Source organism: Manihot esculenta, chromosome 5, assembly GCF_001659605.2.
Source record: "Manihot esculenta cultivar AM560-2 chromosome 5, M.esculenta_v8, whole genome shotgun sequence".
Lineage (NCBI taxonomy): Eukaryota > Viridiplantae > Streptophyta > Magnoliopsida > Malpighiales > Euphorbiaceae > Manihot > Manihot esculenta.
The window spans coordinates 17016854-17037597 of NC_035165.2; positions in this window are offsets into that span (position 1 = coordinate 17016854).

The window sequence follows — 20744 nt, forward strand, 5'->3', positions numbered from 1 at the left end:
CATAAGCACACAACCCAGTCCCACTCTGGATCCATCACAGAACACTGTGAAGTCCTCATTACTAGATGGCAGAGCTAACACTGGTGCTGAAGTCAACTTCTTCTTAAGCTTTTCAAAACTTTCTTCACATTGGACTGACCACTCAAATTTCTGATTCTTTCTAGTTAATCTGGTCAAAGGAGCTGCAATCTTCGAGAAGTCCTGAACGAACCTCCGGTAGTAACCTGCCAAATCCAAGAAGCTTCTGATCTCTGTCACTGAGGTGGGTCTAGGCCAGTTAGCTACAGCTTCTACCTTCTTGGGGTCTACCTCAATCCCATTTTCTGATACAATATGCCCCAAGAATGAGATGCTCCTTAACCAGAACTCACACTTGGAGAACTTGGCATACAAGCCATGTTCCCTCAAGGTCTGCAAAACTATCCTCAGATGATGGGCATGCTCTTCTGCATTTCTGGAATACACTAGGATATCATCTATGAAGACAATAACGAAGCGATCCAGATACTGTCTAAACACTCTATTCATGAGATCCATGAAAACTGCAGGGGCGTTGGTTAACCCGAACGGCATCACAAGGAACTCGAAATGCCCATATCTGGTCCTGAAAGCTGTCTTTGGTATGTCCTCTTCCCTAATCCTCAACTGATGATACCCGGACCTGACGCGGAACCCTATGGCACAAGCCTCAAACCCACACGCACAAGTAGATATGGAATCCAAAGATCTGATAAACCCACCTCCTATGGCACCCCACACTTAGAGAAGCTGAAACACCAATGATTGAAGGATTTAGATGAGAATCTGACAAACGCCACAACAAATAGTTGATAAGTTAATCGAGATTCCTGGTGCAATTGATGAAAGCAAATCCTCACTCTCACTCAAAGCAATACACGCCAAAGGCATGAAAATAATTCTGATAATTTGATTTCAAAGCTGTCTCTTACAATTGTTTCTTATCCTTATATAGTAAGGAGGAAAACAATTAAAACCCTAAGACACTCTTATTGGGCCTGACTTAAACACATAAGACCCAAGCCCAATCACACACTAAAATAACACATAAGTATTAAAATATAAGCCCACAACATGGCCCAACACTCTAAAACTTAAAAGATAAAATATGGCCAGAATACAAGCCCAAACAAAACTAAAATAAAACAAGTGTTTAAATAATAAAACTAGCAAGCCCATCATAACAAAGTTGAATCTTCACAAAAGCCTTGCTTGATCTTCACTTTAGGCTTTCCTTTATGTAGTTTTAGCCCATAGGTTTGATTAGACTCCCTCAGCCTATGATTGCAAGTGTTGCACCAAATCTGTCCCATATGAGTTAAAGCACGCCCCAAATATATATGGATTATATGAATATGATTTTGAACTACTTCTGGATCCATTGGAATGATATAAGTTTGCTCCACACCATTGTTAGAAATTTGTCCTATTGGATCCGTATCATTCCCTCTTTCTTTAGAAAAGATTCGTCCTCGAATCTTGTTGATATTTATGTCAAGAAGGAAAGCTTTAGGCACCCATATATCTTCAAAGACCTCCTTTTGAATAGGTGGAAATAGTATAAAACTTTCATCATGGATGTTTTCATCAACAACCTGCACATCAAGAACAAATGAACTAGACATAAAAATATTAGTCATAGAAAGATCATGTGGATGTGACCCATTCTCCTCTATAACTTCCAAAACAGTCTTATTCACCTCCTCCACCTCATCAATCATGTGCTCCCCATGTCCACCATCATTCACAACCTCTTCTATAAGCTCATTAATGGAATTTTCAAGAACAACTACATTAGATGCATGCATTACAACTTCCTCTTCAATTTCAATCTCTATGGAAGTTGACATTGGAACTTTAGCCTCTTCTTTCTCCATCTTCCCTCCTTGAAGTAGTCTTGATTCTTTTCCAGCCTCATTACCCTCAAACTCACTCTTTTCTCTCATTTTTTCCACAGAACTCAAGCTCTCACTCTCCTTTGTAGCCAAGGCCGAAGCCTCCCTCTCCCTCTCCAGCATTTTTATGTGATCGGCATATACCTCTTGAGGTGATAAAGGAGCGAGTATAAGCTTCTGTCCTTCATGAGTGAAGGAATACTTGTTATTGAACCCATCATGTTGCACCTTTCTATCATATTGCCACGGTCTACCCAACAATATATGGCTTGCCTGCATAGGTACCACATCGCACAAGATCTCATCCTTATACCTACCAATAGAAAATGGTATAACCACCTGGTGTGTAACTCTGACCTCACCACAATCGTTCAACCATTGCAATCTGTATGGCTTAGGGTGTTTAATATAAGCCAAGCCCAATTTCTCCACCATATACACACTAGCCACATTTGCACAACTACCTCCATCAATAATGACAGTACACACTTTTCCATTAACCAAACACCTAGTGTGAAATATGTTTTCCCGTTGTTCCAGGCTTTCTTCCTTAACCTGCATATTCAGAGCACGCCTAGCAACAAGCATCTCACAATGTGCAGCAAGCAACACATTATTAACAAACACATCCGAATCATCACAGTCATTATTGCAATTATGAGTTCTTTGAGGTATTCTTGTAGAAGTGGACGCTGGAGAGACATTCTGATCTTTACTCATCCTACCTTTAATCAACAAAGAACAAAGAGAACTAGCAAATATTGTGTTAGAAAAGAAAGAACTCAAGTGTTTGCACACTTACCACTCTTTTGCTGATTCTTCAATTGCACTTCAGAAACTAAGGTCAACCAACTAACGACAAGGTGCGTTTAATGAAACAAAAAAAAAAAAAAGAAAACCTAAAGAAAGAACGAAGCGCTCAAAACTAGAAGGAAGACACTGACAATTTGGAAAGTAACACACGAACTAGGTTTTGTGCTACTTGAAAATATCACCTAGAGTATAGACACAAGCAAATAATACTCCAGCAATGTCAAGGAAATAAAAACAAGCTTAAACCAAAAAGGAAACTTAGAATTCAAATAAAAACGAATCTGGAAAATTTTGAATTTAATTCACTTCAAAGTAAATTAAATATGGATCTATTAAAATCTACCCAAAAAGGCAAGTATCAAGACCCACAAATAGAGACAGAAAAAAAAATCAAATAAAATTCAATAGGCAGATTTCTTTTGCCTCTAATCTGGATTCAACCCAATTCAAATTTCAAATTTCCAAATTGATTCCCACAAACTACAGCAATCAATTGAAATAGGTAAGGAAATATAGATACAATCACAATTTCTGCCAGAACAAGATAAGGCAAAGGGAATTTTTTTTTTTTTTTCGTTTTTTTTTTTTTGTATTGCGATTTTTTTTTTTTTGTGATGCACGAAGAAAAGGAAAACTCAGAAAAAAAAAAAAAACTCAGAAAAAAAGGAAAACTCAATAACGAAGAAAAGGAAACTCACAGAAATCAATAACGAAGAAAAGGAAAACTCAGAAAAAAAACTCTAGATCCTGAGATAAATAAGAATTTACCTCACTTTGGCTCTGATACCAACTGATGCGGAACCCTATGGCACAAGCCTCAAACCCACACGCACAAGTAGATATGGAATCCAAAGATCTGATAAACCCACCTCCTATGGCACCCCACACTTAGAGAAGCTGAAACACCAATGATTGAAGGATTTAGATGAGAATCTGACAAACGCCACAACAAATAGTTGATAAGTTAATCGAGATTCCTGGTGCAATTGATGAAAGCAAATCCTCACTCTCACTCAAAGCAATACACGCCAAAGGCATGAAAATAATTCTGATAATTTGATTTCAAAGCTGTCTCTTACAATTGTTTCTTATCCTTATATAGTAAGGAGGAAAACAATTAAAACCCTAAGACACTCTTATTGGGCCTGACTTAAACACATAAGACCCAAGCCCAATCACACACTAAAATAACACATAAGTATTAAAATATAAGCCCACAACATGGCCCAACACTCTAAAACTTAAAAGATAAAATATGGCCAGAATACAAGCCCAAACAAAACTAAAATAAAACAAGTGTTTAAATAATAAAACTAGCAAGCCCATCATAACAAAGTTGAATCTTCACAAAAGCCTTGCTTGATCTTCACTTTAGGCTTTCCTTTATGTAGTTTTAGCCCATAGGTTTGATTAGACTCCCTCAGCCTATGATTGCAAGTGTTGCACCAAATCTGTCCCATATGAGTTAAAGCACGCCCCAAATATATATGGATTATATGAATATGATTTTGAACTACTTCTGGATCCATTGGAATGATATAAGTTTGCTCCACACCATTGTTAGAAATTTGTCCTATTGGATCCGTATCAGGACCTCAGATCTATTTTGGAGAAACAACCCGCTCCAGCTAGTTGGTCGAATAGATCATCGATCCTTGGTAATGGGTACTTATTCTTGGTAGTGACTTTGTTCAACTGCCTGTAGTCGATACAAAGTCTAAGGGATCCATCCTTCTTTTTCACAAACAAAACTGGAGCACCCCAAGGTGAGGTACTCGGTCGGATGAAGCCCTTGTCTACCAGTTCTTGCAACTGCTCTTTCAACTCTTTCAACTCGGCTGGAGCCATCCTGTAGGGAGGGATAGAGATAGGCCTAGTTCTAGGCATCAGCTCTATTTCAAACTCTATCTCCCTAGCAGGTGGTAAACCTGGCAGCTCGTCTGGGAAAACGTCTAGAAACTCTCTAACCACTGGCACTGAGGCGGGCTCTCTAACCTGACTGTTAAGCTCTCTCACATGAGCCAAATACCCCTGACATCCCTTCCTAAGCAACCTACGAGCCTGGAGAGCTGAGATCAAACCTCTAGGAGTACCCCTCTTGTCTCCTCTGAAGATGACCTCTGACCCATCCTGATCTCTGAACCTGACTACCTTGTCCCTGCAGTCCAAGGTAGCACCATGGGTAGACAACCAGTCCATCCCTAGAATGACATCAAAGTCTGTCAACTCTAGAACCACAAGGTCGGCGGACATGCATCTCCCTTCCACAAAAACTGGACTACACTGGCAGACTGACTCTGCCACTGATAGGTCACACTTGGGTCCACTGACCCAGAGAGGACACTCCAACCCAGATACCATCAATCCCAACCTCTCAACGGCCCTTGGAGCAATAAAAGAATGAGATGCACTAGGGTCCATCAATGCATACACATCAGAACACCCGATGATGAGATTACCTGCCACCACGGTGTTAGATGCGTCTGCCTCCTGCTGTGTCATTGTGAAGATCCGTGCTGGTGCAGATGGACCTTCACCTCTGAGACCCGCTGAAGAAGAGGCTATCCCTCTCCCCCTGCCTCTGCCACTGGCCTGTGTCATGGCTGGAGCTACTGGCTGTGCCACACTACCAGAAGCTGTCTGGTGGGACTGTGTCACCAAAGCTGCTCTAGGACACTCCCGTGCCATGTGTCCCTCTTGCCCACATCTGAAGCAAGCTGCCGTCCCAAACCGACATACTCCCCTGTGCGGCTTCCCACATTTCATACATACTGTATTTTCTGCACCTGAGCTCGAGCCACTGCCTAATCCCAGACCTGACTTAATCTTGTTCCAGAACTTGTTCTTCTTTGACTTCCTGTGGCCCCTGTCCCATTTCTTACTGCCTGAAGCTGCTGCATTAAGAGAAGAGGAGTCTATCTTTCCCCCTCCTAGGGTCTTGGAACCAGAAGGCTGTGCCACTGACTGCTTGACTCTCCCCTCGATGATAGCACTGGCCTCCATCCTCCTAGCCATATCCACTATGGCATGGAAACTCTCCCTCTCTGCTGACTGAATCAAGGAGGAATACCTGGAGTGAAGCTTCATGATATACCTCCTTGACTTCTTCTGGTCTGTGTCAAGAGTTTGCCCTGCAAACGGCAACAGCTCCAAGAATCTGTCGGTGTACTCATCTACACTCATGTCCTCTGTCTGTCTTAACTGCTCAAACTCAATCATCTTCATTTCTCTTGAACTATCAGGGAAAGCCCATCCTGCGAATTCATTAGCAAACTCTTCCCATGTCATGCTATCCACCCTCGGCTTCACATAATTTTTAAACCACTCTCGGGCCTTCTTGCATTTTAGAGTGAACCCTGCCATCTGAATGGCTCTACTGTCATCTGCTCCTATCTCATCTGTTATTGTTTTGACCTTCTCCAGATACACAAACGGGTCATCACCTGTTTCAAACTGGGGAGCACCCAACTTCATATAATCAGTCATCTTCGCCTTGCTCCCTCCAGACGAACTAGGGTTAGGGTCTTGGTTTGTTTGGACAGTAGGTGCTTCTGGTGGTGGAGGAGGTGCAGCATCCCCTGGGGTAGGGTTTGCTGGATTTGGATAGTATGGAGGAGGTGGATACATTTGGTACTGTGGGTATGGTGGGTAGTATGGTGGGTATGGCATCTGTGTGGGGTAAGGGCTAAAGCTAGGGTAATCCGATGTACCTCCCATCGAATACCTGGGATTATGTGAAAAGGGTGGGTACTGGGGTGGCTGAACAAATCCCGAGGCCTGAGTGCCTCCTTGGGACTCTCCCATACCCTCTTCTGACATACTAACACCCAGACTGCCATCCCTACTCTGCTCTACCTCCATATCATCAGACATTCCCCCTTGAACTGTTCCCCTCACTGATCCGCTTCTACCCAGATCCAGAGACCTTCTAGGGTCTCTTACTGCCCTTTCCCTGCTTGACCTGCTAGACATTGCCCTAGGCAATGCTGGAGGACGGGCGCTCATGCCCTCATCCTCAGGTGGTACTCCAGTCAATCTTGCCGATCGACGAGTTCCTCTCATCCTGTTTTCTGTAAAACAGTGCACAACACATAAACATTAGCATCATATGGTTCATGTGGGCACACATGAACCCGCATCACACATCATAGCATATCATTCATATCATAGCATATCTTTAATGCACATGCAGATTGTCATGGCATTTCACATCATCAAACAAGACAGGACTCCACATCCTATCCTAGTGGACATGATCTTTCCTATTGTGCTTGACCTCCTCTAACATCTATGAGCCCGACACTATCTAGGTCCGACCATATGAACCTAGGGCTCTGATACCACTCTGTAACGCCCCAGAAATCTAGACCGTTACCGGCGCTAGGATCCAGATCGGCATAAGGCTGCCGGGAACCGTAGCAAGCCTGACATAGCCTGAAAACCTGTTTAATCCCATATATGATCAACAATACTCATAAACTTGTAAGCATTATCACACATCAACCAGCTCAACTTAAATATTAACATAAACATAAACATAAACCTCCACTGGAGCCCTCATCAAATGCTCCAATGGGGTATCTCATACATACATTGAGCCTGGTCAAACATAACCATCATAAGAAAACTATGAATCATGTATCAAGGGATAACATACACATATGGTCAAGCACAACTCTAGTCCTCGTCATCATACTCATTACATTACATGACTTTTAGAACCTTACATTCTCAGTACATTACAATCTATCATGTCCACAACTACTAGCTATTACATGAGAGCATCTTTACCCTTGCTAACCTCTTGATCTACCCTGTACCTGCACACCTGGGGGTTAAGGGAATGGGGTGAGCTACAAGAGCCCAGTGAGCAGAATAATAAAACATTATATCTTAAAATTTCATGCTTCCATGAAATGCGTCACATCACAAACAATCCACATCATGGATGAACTTGTCACCATATAGCCCTCCATACAATCTAATTATGCCAGGGGCGTAGAGCAGGCTCACCTGGACTTCCATGTCATATCATACATACCGATTATGCCGGGGGCATAGAGCAGGCACACCCGGACTTCCATAGGATGATGCTAGGGGCGTAGAGCAGGCTCACCTGGACTTCCATGCCTAGTAAATAAGGGCTAATGGATCATTCAACATTCATCCGCATCAACAGCATAAAGTGCAATGCAACATCTTCGTGAGGTCTAATGCAAGCAACCTATAATATCGCATGGTAGTCATGATGCATGAGCATGCTAAAAGAAATGCATAATTTAGTTAATTTAAAACTTAAGGGTTTATTCTACTCACCTCTGGTTGGCTCTAAAGACTCTGACAAGTTACTGAAGCAGCTAGCACTGCTGGGGTCCTCGGTTCCTCGGGTCCGAACCTACACAGGTGGACTCAAATGAGGGACCAAACATACTGTAACATGACTCTAAAAATACCCCCAAAAACCCCCTAAAACATCATGAAATAATCATAGAAGAACATGCATGAAAAGGCTGAACAGGGCACTTTCGGCGGCAGGTTCGGCGGCCGAAAGTCCCTCCAGAGCCGAAACCCAGGCAGGTTCGGCGGCACCTTCGGCGGCCGAAAGTCCCAGACAGAGACGAAAGTCTCTTTTCGGGGGCAACTTCGACAGCCGAAAGGCCTGCCTCCCAAGGCAGGTTCGGCGGCCGAAAATCCCTTCGGCGGCCGAACCTGGTTTCTGCCAAAGGGCAGAAACTCGGTTCCTCATGTACATTTCGCCTCCCAAACTTCAAATCATGCAAATATCTCGACCATCACATGCATACAAGTTCCTAGGGGCCTCAAAACATCAAATACTCCAACTACAACACTTCAAATACACATAATCAACACACATTGTTCAAAACATCCATATAACCCATAAACCCAACATATAACCTAACATGCATTTCTACCCAAAGAACTCATAAAAACTTACTTAAAACATTCAAGGAGCTTAAGATCGGCTCTTACCTCTTGAAGATCGAGAGAGAGACGACCTAAACTTGGAGATCCAAGAAAATGAGCTCCTGAGTTCCCAAAGCTCCAAAACTTGTTTCAAAACTTCAAAACTTGCAATGTGAGGTTAAAACTCAAGAAAAATGGTGGGGATTTGGAGGAAAATCACAAGATTTGCAAAAAGGAAGGTTGGAAGCTTGCTGTGGCCGAAAATGGGAGAAAGCTCGCCCATTTCGGCTAAGTGCCCCATTTATAGTGGCTGGCCAGGCCACGTTCGGGGGCCGAAAGCGCTTCCGCATGCATGCCATGTTCGGCGGCCGAACTTGAGTTTCGGCGGCCGAACCTGGACTTCCCTCGCCTATGCTTTCGGGGGCCTAACGTGCCTCCAAAACGCATGCATGTTCAGCGGCCGAACCTGGGTTTTCCTCCAATGCTATTTTCATGCAAAAACTCATTTTTCTTTCATGTTAAAATCATAAAACATGTTAAAATATTTTTATAAAACATGATTCTACCCTTCTAGAGGTCTCCGACATCCGAGATTCCACCGGACGGTAGGAATTCCGATACCGGAGTCTAGCCGGGTATTACAGCACGAGGACCCAGAGTTGATGAAAATTGCCAGGACTGTTCAGTCAGGCAACAGTGTAGAGTTCAGATTTGACAACAAAGGGATCCTTCGCTACGGAAGTCGACTTTGTGTACCAGATAGTAGCAGTCTGAAGGAAGACATTATGAGGGAAGCTCATAATGCGCGGTATAGTGTTCACCCAGGAGCCACCAAGATGTATCAGGATCTGAAGAGGGTATATTGGTGACCAGCCATGAAGAAAGAAGTGGCGCAGTTCGTGACAGCCTGTGAGGTTTGTCAAAGGGTGAAATTAGAACATCAGAAGCCGGCTGGAATGCTTAACCCACTGCCGATTCCAGAGTGGAAATGGGAGAACATAGCTATGGATTTTGTAGTGGGCTTACTGGCAGCGTCTAACAGGATAGACTCCATATGGGTGATTGTGGACAGACTCACAAAATCTGCTCATTTCATTCCAGTGAGGAGTAACTATTCTGTGGATAAGTTAGCACAGGTCTATCTGGATGAGATAGTGAGATTACATGGAGTTCCAGTGTCTATAGTTTCAGACAGAGGACTTCAGTTCACCTCCAGATTTTGGCGAAGTCTGCAGAGTACGATGGGCACGAGGTTGAATTTTAGCACTGCTTTCCATCCGCAGACTGATGGGCAGTCAGAGAGGACCATCCAGACCATTGAGGATATGCTCCGAATGTGTGTGTTAGACTTTGGCGGTTCTTGGAGGCAGCATCTACCTCTGGTGGAGTTTGCCTACAATAACAGCCATCATGCTAGCATAGAGATGGCTCCTTATGAAGCGTTGTATGGGAGGAAGTGCAGATCACCTATTTGCTGGGAAGAGGTAGGAGAGAAGGCTCTTGCAGGGCCAGAGTTAGTAGCGATTACCAGTAGAGTGGTGCCCGTTATCAGAGAGAGGATTCGAACTGCTCAGAGCAGGCAAAAAAGCTATGCAGACGTACGCAGGAAGCAGATAGAGTTTCAGGAGGGTAGTATGGTATTGCTAAAAGTGTCTCCAATGAAAGGAGTGATTCGTTTTGGGACGAAGGGTAAGTTAGCTCCACGGTACATTGGACCCTTTGAGATTTTACAGAGGATCGGAAATGTGTCGTATAAGCTGGATTTACCTCCTTCTATGCAGAGGATTCACCCGGTATTTCATGTTTCTATGCTACGGCAATTTGTGTCAAATCCGGGTTAGGTTATTAGTGAGCCTGATGTGGAGATTCTAGGGGATCTCACTTATATAGAGCAGCCAGTACAGATTCTGGACACACAGATCAGACAGTTAAGAAACAAGGAGATTTCGATGGTGAAAGTTCTGTAGAATCACCATAATCTAGAAGAGTGTACTTGGGAGACGCGGCAGTCTATGCTCCAGCAGTATCCATATTTGTTTTAAGGTTAGTTTCCTCCTTTTTCTGTGATTATTTGTTTGTTTTCAGAACATTCGAGGACGAACGTTCTTAAGGGGGGGAGAATGTAATACCCGGCTCGAGTCCGGCATCGGAAGTCCTGTCGTCCGATGGACTCCAGGATGTCGGAATTCTCTAGACGGGTAGGATTTATGTTTTCTAAAGTCATGTCTTATGTTTTCATGTTTTAAAGGTAAATGGAACTAAGTATTTGAAAGAAAAGAACCAAGGCAGAAAAGCTAGGTTCGGCCGCCGAACATGCATGGCTTTCGGTTTCACGTGTGGCCGCCGAAGGTGGTCTGGCCAGCCACCTATAAAAGGCCATCAGTCGGTTGAAAGGATAACTTTTGCCGTTTTCTTTCACTTTCTGAGGTTTTGAGCTAAAAACACAAAGTTGTGAAGTTTGGAGAGTTTGAAGGAGAGTTGCTCCAAAACTCCACGTTGGGATCGTTCGTCTTCTTGGTTTCAAGAGACCATAGGAACCAGAGAGAGCAGCAGTGAGTACTGCTCTAGAGTTTGCAGAGCCTGCAGAGTCAGTCCAGATAGCTAGAGGTGAGTGGAACTAAACTTAATACTTTTACTTGAAACAAATGAAATGCTTTTAGCATAAATCATGCATCATGAGTATGCCATAGGTTGTTGCATTAGAAACCACGAATGTGTTGCATTGCATAGTTATTTGTTGATGTGGGTGAATGCTGAATGATCCAATAGTCTCTGAGAGAAGTTCAGGAGCCTTTGACTACACCCTGGCAGGTATAGTAAAGTCCAGGAGCCTTTGACTATGCCCTGGCAATGGTAAGTACACAGGTGTTATATACACGTATACATATAGACAGGAAGACCAGGTGCTCGATTCTACGCCTTGGCACAGAGTTACCGGGACTATGTGGTGACAGGTTTACCCTTGATGTGGATTGTCTGTGATATGATGCGTACCATAAGATCATATGTTAATGACTTGTTTTACTGTTCTACTCACTGGGCTATAGAGCTCATCCCACTCCCTTAATTCCAGTTTTGCAGGTTCAGTATATAGTGTACAGGGGAAGTCCAGCCGAGTACAGAAAGAGAGAAGAGTTGCGTAATCGAATATTGTGGACATGTACTATTAAAGAGCTGTAACAGTTGTATATAAGTTAGACTTGTGCTTGACTTAGTTATTTTTGTATTGTAAATCTGTTGTATACATGGTCTGTTTATATAACTGTTTTACAGAGTATGTGAAAAACCAGACTTAACAGGTATGAATTAACTCATCTAGAGCAAGCTCTAGTCAGAGGTACAGAGTACAGAGATAGTGCATGCACAGGTTAAGTCTTGGTCCAGAGAAAAATTTTATTTTCACAGAAAATGTATGACCATATATGAGATTTTATAGGTACTCAAAGAGTATAGCAGGCTTGCTACGGGTTCTGGCGGCCTTAAGCCGATCTGAATCCTAGCGCCGGTAACGGTCCATTTTAGGGTCGTTACAGAATCATTTTGACTTGATAGAATTTTAAGATTATTATGGGTGAATTTTATACATAAAGGATTTTGATTTATGCTCAATAATAAATCAACTCATATTTTTTTGTCAAATTCTTAATATGTGTTTATTGGTTATTTCTTATAGATATGAAAATGGATATTTGCAATTTTTTTACTATTTCTTACATATGAAAACTGGATATTTGAAAATTTTTTAGCATTGATTATTTCTTACAAATGACTGAAACAAGTTATTGGTTATTGTTTATAGATGTATATATTATTCAAGATATTTAAAATTTTTTTATATATGTATAAAATGAATTATGTCTTAAAAATAGAAAGCGTATTGCTCATACATATTTACTAAATATTAACACTAAATAAAGAAAGAAACCATTAATTTATTCTTCATACATCCATAATAAAAGTACAATTACAGTAAACAACAAATTTCATCTCTTAAGCTAAGTAAAATTTTCTATTATCTTTTTTCTTCATTACATTACTTAACAAAAAGAATACCATAATCATGCTAGCAAGAAAAACCATAAGCATTTTTCATTGGTAATATTAAATTTTTTGGATTCTTGACTGGAGATACTACTTGTCTTCCTTGAGTTTTTGCACTTTCACTTTTTTTTTTTTCACTATCTTTACCTCAGCAACTTTCCATTTCATTTCTAACTCAACCTCTTGTTGCTCTCCCTATAATAATGCAGCTTGCACTTTCTCTATTTTATCAAATATTACATAAAAAAAATACACCTCTCTCTTATCTAGAAAGTAGTTCTTCATCGTACCAAATGAAAAAATTATAATTATTTTTCTACCAAAATATATCTCATGTCAGATTTAAATAATATATTAATAATAAACTATCTATAATAAAACAACAAATTTACCTTCTACAATGGGCAACAATAGAATCTCCTTCTAGGTTTTTCTTAGTAAATGAAGTCAACAATATTGTAATTTTATTGTGCTCTAGACAATACATTTGACCTACAATGAGTATGGAGAACGAAGCATTATTGGCAGCCATAGTGTGGAGGACAAAGCTCTAGTGTTTTGCAAAGAGGATGATTCGGTGGTCTCTTACACTTGGGCTATTAGGGAAGGAGAGCTAAAAAAGAATGAATGTATTTTGTTAATTCTAGGATTAAAGATTTTAATATTTAAGATTTCTATTACTTCAAATTATATTTTTTAACCTTTGGTTTAGGGCATTTAACTATAGTTAATTTAGGTAGAATAAATAGGTCTAGGTATCATATGAGACATTTTTTTAAAAATAATAAAAAAAAGCCACGTTTGTATACCACCTCAAATAGATACTTCTCCTAAATCCATATTTGTAATTGGATATAATTGTAAATAAGTTTGTAAATTTAAAAGATTAAATCAAGTCTTAAAATTTTGAATTAAATTGTAAATATCGAAAAGTCGTAAATATTTTACACTAATAGGCTTATAAAATATTATAAATAATTTGAGGGTGTTTTTGTCTATTCATAATTCACATCCTCATTCCAAATTTTATGAATAATTTCTATACACGGTACACCAATATAGATATTAAAATAGTAAACTTGTTTTATCACTTAAAACTTCATCTACTCTTATTTAAATAATATAAAATTTATTTAATCTAAATTAATATATTTTAAGTGTTTTTTCTAAGGTTGTTAATTAAAAAAAATGTAGCGATATATAGCTCAAATGGAGCCATCTCAAATACATTTATTACACCCCTCGTTAGTGAGGAGGAATATTATATGACTAAAATGACCGTATAAAATAAATTCAATAATAGAAGAGTTAGATTGAAAATTATTGGGAACATTACTTAATTTATTAAAAAATAAAGTATTTATAAGGAGAGAGGTGGAGTGTATTTAATTTATTAAAAGATAAGAGTATTTATTAGGAGAGAAATAGAGTGTACTCCTTCTAAGGCAAGTTACATTTTAATATTATATATATATATATATATATATATATATATATATATATATATATATATATATATTAAAATAATATTAAATATTAAATATTAATAATTTAATAATAATAATAATAATAATAATAAGTTTAATTTATTTGTAAAAGTACATATATATTTAATGATAAAATTTTCTAAAATAAAAAATTTAATTTAATTTAATTTAATGTTATAATAATAATACATGCATACTTTTTGTAAAAAAATCTCTGCTATTTAAATATTAAAACTATAAAACTAACATAATTACATAATAAAAATTAATTTAATTTACCACATGATTAATAGATTTGAAATATGAATTCCATTCACACCATGGCTATTCGGTTAGCTCTGGGACTATGTCTATGAGAATGTTTTGTGATGCGTCACGCCCAGAGTTTTTCCAACCAATAATGAAGAATTATTAGCTCTTTTTCATATTGATGAGTTCAAGCAAGCAGGGCAACAAATGCATCTGGAAAAGTTACTAAGTTTAATGCATGTGTTCACTGGTTGAGAAGAGAATCTTTTCCTGTTGATTTAAATGATAGATATTATTGATATTGATTTCTAAGATTGGCTTTCTTTTCCGAGTATCAATATACTTTTGTTCTCGAGCGAAAATTACATATAATGTGACACAGAGTAACTAGTATTAAACTTTACGGTAGACTTGGATCGGATTTAACTTTTATTGCTGACGTCTGATAGAGATCCACGATAACTTTTCGGAAATGGAATTTCGAGATGCATGACTTTCAAAGTGTGACGTGGGTTATAGGCCTATCAAAATGTTCGAGGCGAAAAATTCTACTATTTAGAGAGTCAATTTTGCATTTTAATTATTTTTTTTGAATATTTTTATAATTTTGCATATTAGAGTTTTTTCTATTGTAAATAGCCTGTTCTTGGCTATTTGAGACTCACTTTTCAATTTTTGAAGAATTTCAATAAGACTTTTCGGTTCCTAACCTATCATTTCTTTTATATCGTTTTAATCAAACAATATTGGTTAGAACTCCTGACAGAGTATAATCAGTCCTTTATCAAAATTGAGGGAGATGATCGGACAGTTAGCCTTACAGTAGGGAATCCACCAGCCCGCCATCGCCAAAAGCCCCTAGCCAGTTCCAAATCCTATGGCCGCCAATCCTGTGCCTGCAAATCCCCAATAGAATTATCAGGAAGGTTACAAGATAAAAATATATCTTTAAAACTTTTTTGGTTCGTTGGATGTAAAATTTATTCTTGATTAGTTGGTAGAGGTTGAACGTTTCTTCGAAGTTATGAACATGGAAGAGGATTGAAAGGTTCCGATTATGGCCCATAAGTTAAAAGGGGGTGCAGCGGCTTGGTGAAATTTGATTCAAAACGAACGCTATCGGAGGAGGCTAGAACCTATACGAAACTGGATGTTGATGAAACAGATGATTGAACAATGGTTCTTGCATAGTGATCACGCTCAGGTTTTGTATAACCGGTATCATGACTGTCTACAGGGAAATCGAAGGGTGGATGAATATACCGAGGAGTTTTTGAGATTGTAGGCAAAGTGTGAAAACTGTGAGAACGAAGCCCAACAGGTTGCTCATTATTAGAGGGATTTGAATCACGAAATTTATTGTATGATGAGAGTAGCTATGATTTTCACTTTGGCAGATGCCATTGAGATGGCAAAAAGGCAGAAGAGAGTGTTGATTGGTAGCCACGACAGCAGTATAACCAGAACTTTAATTACAGAAATTTTGGTTCGACAGGGACGCAGCAATATAGAGGCAATTATAGCAGGTAGCCTCTTAAAGTTGTAAATTCTGGCAATCCTCAAAATACTCTGGAAGAAAGGAGAGACAGTAAGGAAAAAGCAGTCGCCACTACAGTAGACAAAGGAGGCAAAACCAATCATTATCAGAAGCCAACAGGAGACATATGTTACCACTGCAGGCAACCTGATCATCGATCGAATAATTGTCTAGAATGTAGAGGAGTTAATAATGATCGCCAACAGGTTAATGTGGTTGAGCAGGTGGAGGAAGTGGATGATGATGACGGATCTATTGCTGGTTCGAAAGATGGAGAGGTCACATATGTGGTGAAAAAAATCTTATGCTCGATAAAACAGGAGGATGAGACACAAAGGAGGAAGATTTTTCAAGCAAAATATCGAGTAGGAGAAGCAATTTGCAGGCTAATTATAGATAGTTAGTTGCGAGAATCTGATAGCTAAGTAATTGGTGGAGAAATTGCAGTTGCCTACACAGCCGCACCCTTCGCCATACAAAATGGAATGGATTAAGGAAGATCCGACAATTAAGGTCAAAGAATCTGCAACGCGTCTATCTCGATCGGTAAATCTCACACTGAACCTATTAATTGTGATGTTATGGATATGAATTGCTATGAAATTTTGCTAGGTCGCTCTTGACAGTTCGATGTTGATGCTTTGCATAAGGGGAAGGAGAATTCATACATGTTCACATGGAATCGAAAGAAGATTACTATTTTGCCTTCCGATTTTGTGAAACATTCTAAAGTGGAAGGGAAGAGTGTTGCTGTTGTTTCACGAGAGTATAAAGGCTATCAAGCGCAGTTGAGAAATTTGGAGGCATACTGGCTTTATTGGTGAGAGCAACAGGCAGAGTGGAGGATGCACTATCTTTACCACCACTCGTCAAAGAACTTTTGAAGGAGTTTCCCAGGATAATGGAGGAATCCTCCAAGCTCCCACCTTTGTAGGATATCCAGCATTAGATTGATTTCATTCCTAGATCAAAATTATCGAATCTACCTCATTACAAAATGAGTCCAAAGGAGAGTGAAATCCTCTAAGAACAGGTTGAAGAATTATTGAAGAATGGGCATATTCAGGAGAGCATTAGCCCTTACGGAGTACCTGTCCTATTAGTTCCAAAGAAAGATGGGACTTGGAGAATGCTTGTGGATAGCAGGGCCATCAACAAAATTATAGTTCATTATCGATTTCCTATTCCACGATTGAATGACATGTTGGATCAGCTATCCGAGTCTAAATTCTTCTCTAAGATCGACCTTAAAAGTGGCTATTACCAAATTTGGATTAAGGAGAGAGATTAATGGAAGACAGCCTTCAAGACTAAGGAAGGCTTGTACGAGTGGCTAGTTATGTCCTTTGGTTTAACGAATGCACCTAGCACTTTTATGCAACTTATGAACCAGGTTTTATGTCATTTCATACACAAATTTGTGGTTGTTTATTTTGATGACATCTTGATTTTTAGTCGCAGAGAAGAAGAACATTTACAGCATCTTTGTCAAGTCATGACAGTCTTGCAAGAAAGTGAACTGGTTATTAATCTAAAGAAATGCATTTATATGACGGAGCGTGTTCTGTTTCTGAAATTTGTTATTAGTGTAGAAGGGATACATGTTGACGAGAAGAAGGTAGAAGCAATACGAAATTGGCCCATTCGCAAAACTATTTCTGAAGTTCACAACTTTCATGGTCTTTTTACTTTTTATTGATGGTTTATCAGAAATTTCAGCAATATCATTGCCCGTATCACAAATTGTTTGAAGAAAGAGAGAGTGCAGAAATTTGATTGGACTGACACTGCCAACAAGAGTTTTGAAGAGATCAAAGATGAGCTTACTTCTGCCCCTATTCTTACTCTACCTGATTTTAATAAATTGTTTGAGGTTGAATGTGATGCTTGTGGAGTTGGGATTGGCGGAGTGTTGTCACAGTCTAAAAGGTCTATTGCCTTTTTTAGTGAAAAATTGAATGAAGCTAGAAAAAAGTGGTCTACTTATAAGCAGGAGTTATATGCAGTATTCCGAGCTTTTAAAACTTGGAACAGTATCTGATGGGGCGAGAGTTTATTATTCACACAGATAATTAATCTTTGATCCACTTTAAAACTCAAAAACATATGAATAAGATGCATGCTCAATGGGCAGCTTATTTTGGAGCCTTTCATTATGTCATAAAACATAAGGTTGGCCATATTAATAAGGTGGTAGATGCTTTAAGTAGAAGGGCTACTCTGTTGATTATAGTTAATCAGGAGGTTGTAGGTTTTGAATTTTTGAAGGATTTATATGCTACAGATGATGACTTCGCTAGTATATGGTCTAAAGTCCAGGCTCACCAGTCTGCTGATGGGTTTTTGATACATGATGGCTTTCTTTTTAAGGAGAACAGGTTGTGCATTCCTCGATCTTCTCTATGGAAAAAACTGATTCGGGAGGTCCATGGAGGAGGTTTGAGTGGTCATTTGAGGCTTGATAAGACTATTGCTGGGTTGGAGGAGCGTTTTTATTGGCCACAATTAAAAAGGGATACAAGTCAGATGGTCCAGAAGTGTCCGGTTTATCAAACTCAAAAGGGTCATTCACAGAATACAGGCTTATACACTCCACTGCCTATTCCAGCATATCCTTGGGAGGACTTGTCTATGGATTTTGTTCTTGGTCTTTCACGTACTCAATGTGGATTTGATTCCATTTTTGTTGTTGTTGACAGGTTCTCCAAAATGGTGCATTTTATTCCTTGTAAGAAAACTAATGATACTTCTCATGTTGCAAAACTGTTTTTTCAGGAGGTTGTTCGCTTACATGGCATCTCTAAGACTATTACTTTTGACAGAGATGTAAAGTTTCTAACTCACTTCTGGGTGACTTTATGGAAACATTTTGAAGCTGAACTTCGATACAGCAGTGCTGCCCATCCCAAACTGATAGACAAACTGAAGTGATGAACCGCACACTTGGCAATCTTTTGCGCTGCATTTGCAGTAATAAGAAAACTGTTTGGGATCTTGCTTTTGCCCAAGCAGAATTTGCTTATAACAGTGCTGTCCACAGCTCCACAAAGATGTCACCCTTTGCAGTTGTGTATAGGAAAGTCTCAGTGCATACAGTTGATCTTAGCGCCCTTCCTACAAGTTCTCACAATAGTATTGTAGCAAGCAACTTGGCAAAACAGCATGTGGATGTTTTCAAACAGGTACAACAATGCCTTACAAAAGCCAATGACAAATATAAAGTTACAGTTGATAAACATAGGCATTTTAAGTCCTTCAATGTCTGTGACCAAGTTATGGTTTATTTACGCAAGAAACATGGTAGAGGACAGAAAAAGCTTGACTCCAAGAAGATTGGTCCATTTCGGATCATTCAAAAGATTAATGACAATGCCTATGTTTTTAACCTCCCAAATGAGATGAAAATTTTCAAGACGTTTAACGTGGCAGATCTATTTCAACACTACTCTGCTGATGACAACTCAAGGTCTAGTTCATTACATATGGAATGAATGACACAGAGCAACTAGCCTTGAACTTTACAGTAGACTTGGACCGGGCTTAACTTTTACTGCCGACGTCCGATGGAGACCCACGATAGCTTTTCGAATAGGAAACTTCGAGATGTATGACTTTCAAAAGTGTGAGAAAGGCCATAGGTTTGTCATAAAATTTGAGACTAAAATTTCAACGTTTAGGGGGTCAATTTTGGTTTTTAATTATTTTTTTGGATATTTTTATAATTTTGCATATTAGAGTTTTTTCTATTATAAATAGCCTTTCCTTAGCTATTTGAGACTTACTTTTCAATCTTTAAAGAATTTCAATAAGATTTTTCCACTTCTAACCTATCGTTTCTTTTATATCGTCTTAGTCAAACGATATTGGTTAAAACTCCTAATTTAGTATAATCAGTCCTTTATCATAATGTAATGGTAGCTTTTGAAATAGAGCTGAAAACATGAGAAAATAATAAAGAGGTTGCTCTTAAAATTGATATTAGTAAAGCATATGATCGAGTTGTTTGAGATTTGCTAATAGATGGATTAATCTAATCATGCTTTGTGTCACCTCAGATCAATATTATGCTTGAATTAATAGAAGTTATGTTGGTCAATTAGTCCACATAGGGGGCTATGTCAAGGTGATCCATTATCCCTATATTTATTTATTTATGTCCAGAGAGTTTTTCTACAATGCTATTCTCTATTGAGAATTCAGGTCTTATACGTGGCTGTAAGGTGAGTCGGTGGGGTCCTAGTGTTTCTCATCTATTTTTTTGTTGATGATAGCATCTTATTTTTTTTAAAGAATAACCTTGGGAGTGTTCTGTTGTGAAAAAAAAATGGATGACTATGAAAGGGTTTTTGGGCAGGCTATAAATTTCCAAAAAATTGTAATTTATTTTAGTTCTAATGTCACATCCATCTTGCAATCATCGATTTATAATACTTTAAATATTTTTGCTCCTTTAGATCATGGAAAGTATTTAAGACTTCCATATCTCATTTTTTCCGAATAAGCACAATATTTTTTCTTTTCTCAAAGATCGTCTTTGGTGTAAAATACATGGCTATAAGAGAATTGAGTAAAGCTGGTAAAGAAATTTTGTTAAAGTCTATTGCACAGGCTATCCCCTCATACTGTATGAGTATATTTTCAATTTTGACCTCTCTTTGTGATGAGTTACAAAGAATGATAAAACATTTTTTGGTGGAATTCTGCAACTACTAATGCTCATAAAATTCATTGGTTATCTTGGGAACGTATGTGTGGCACCGAAATTGAAGATGAAATGAG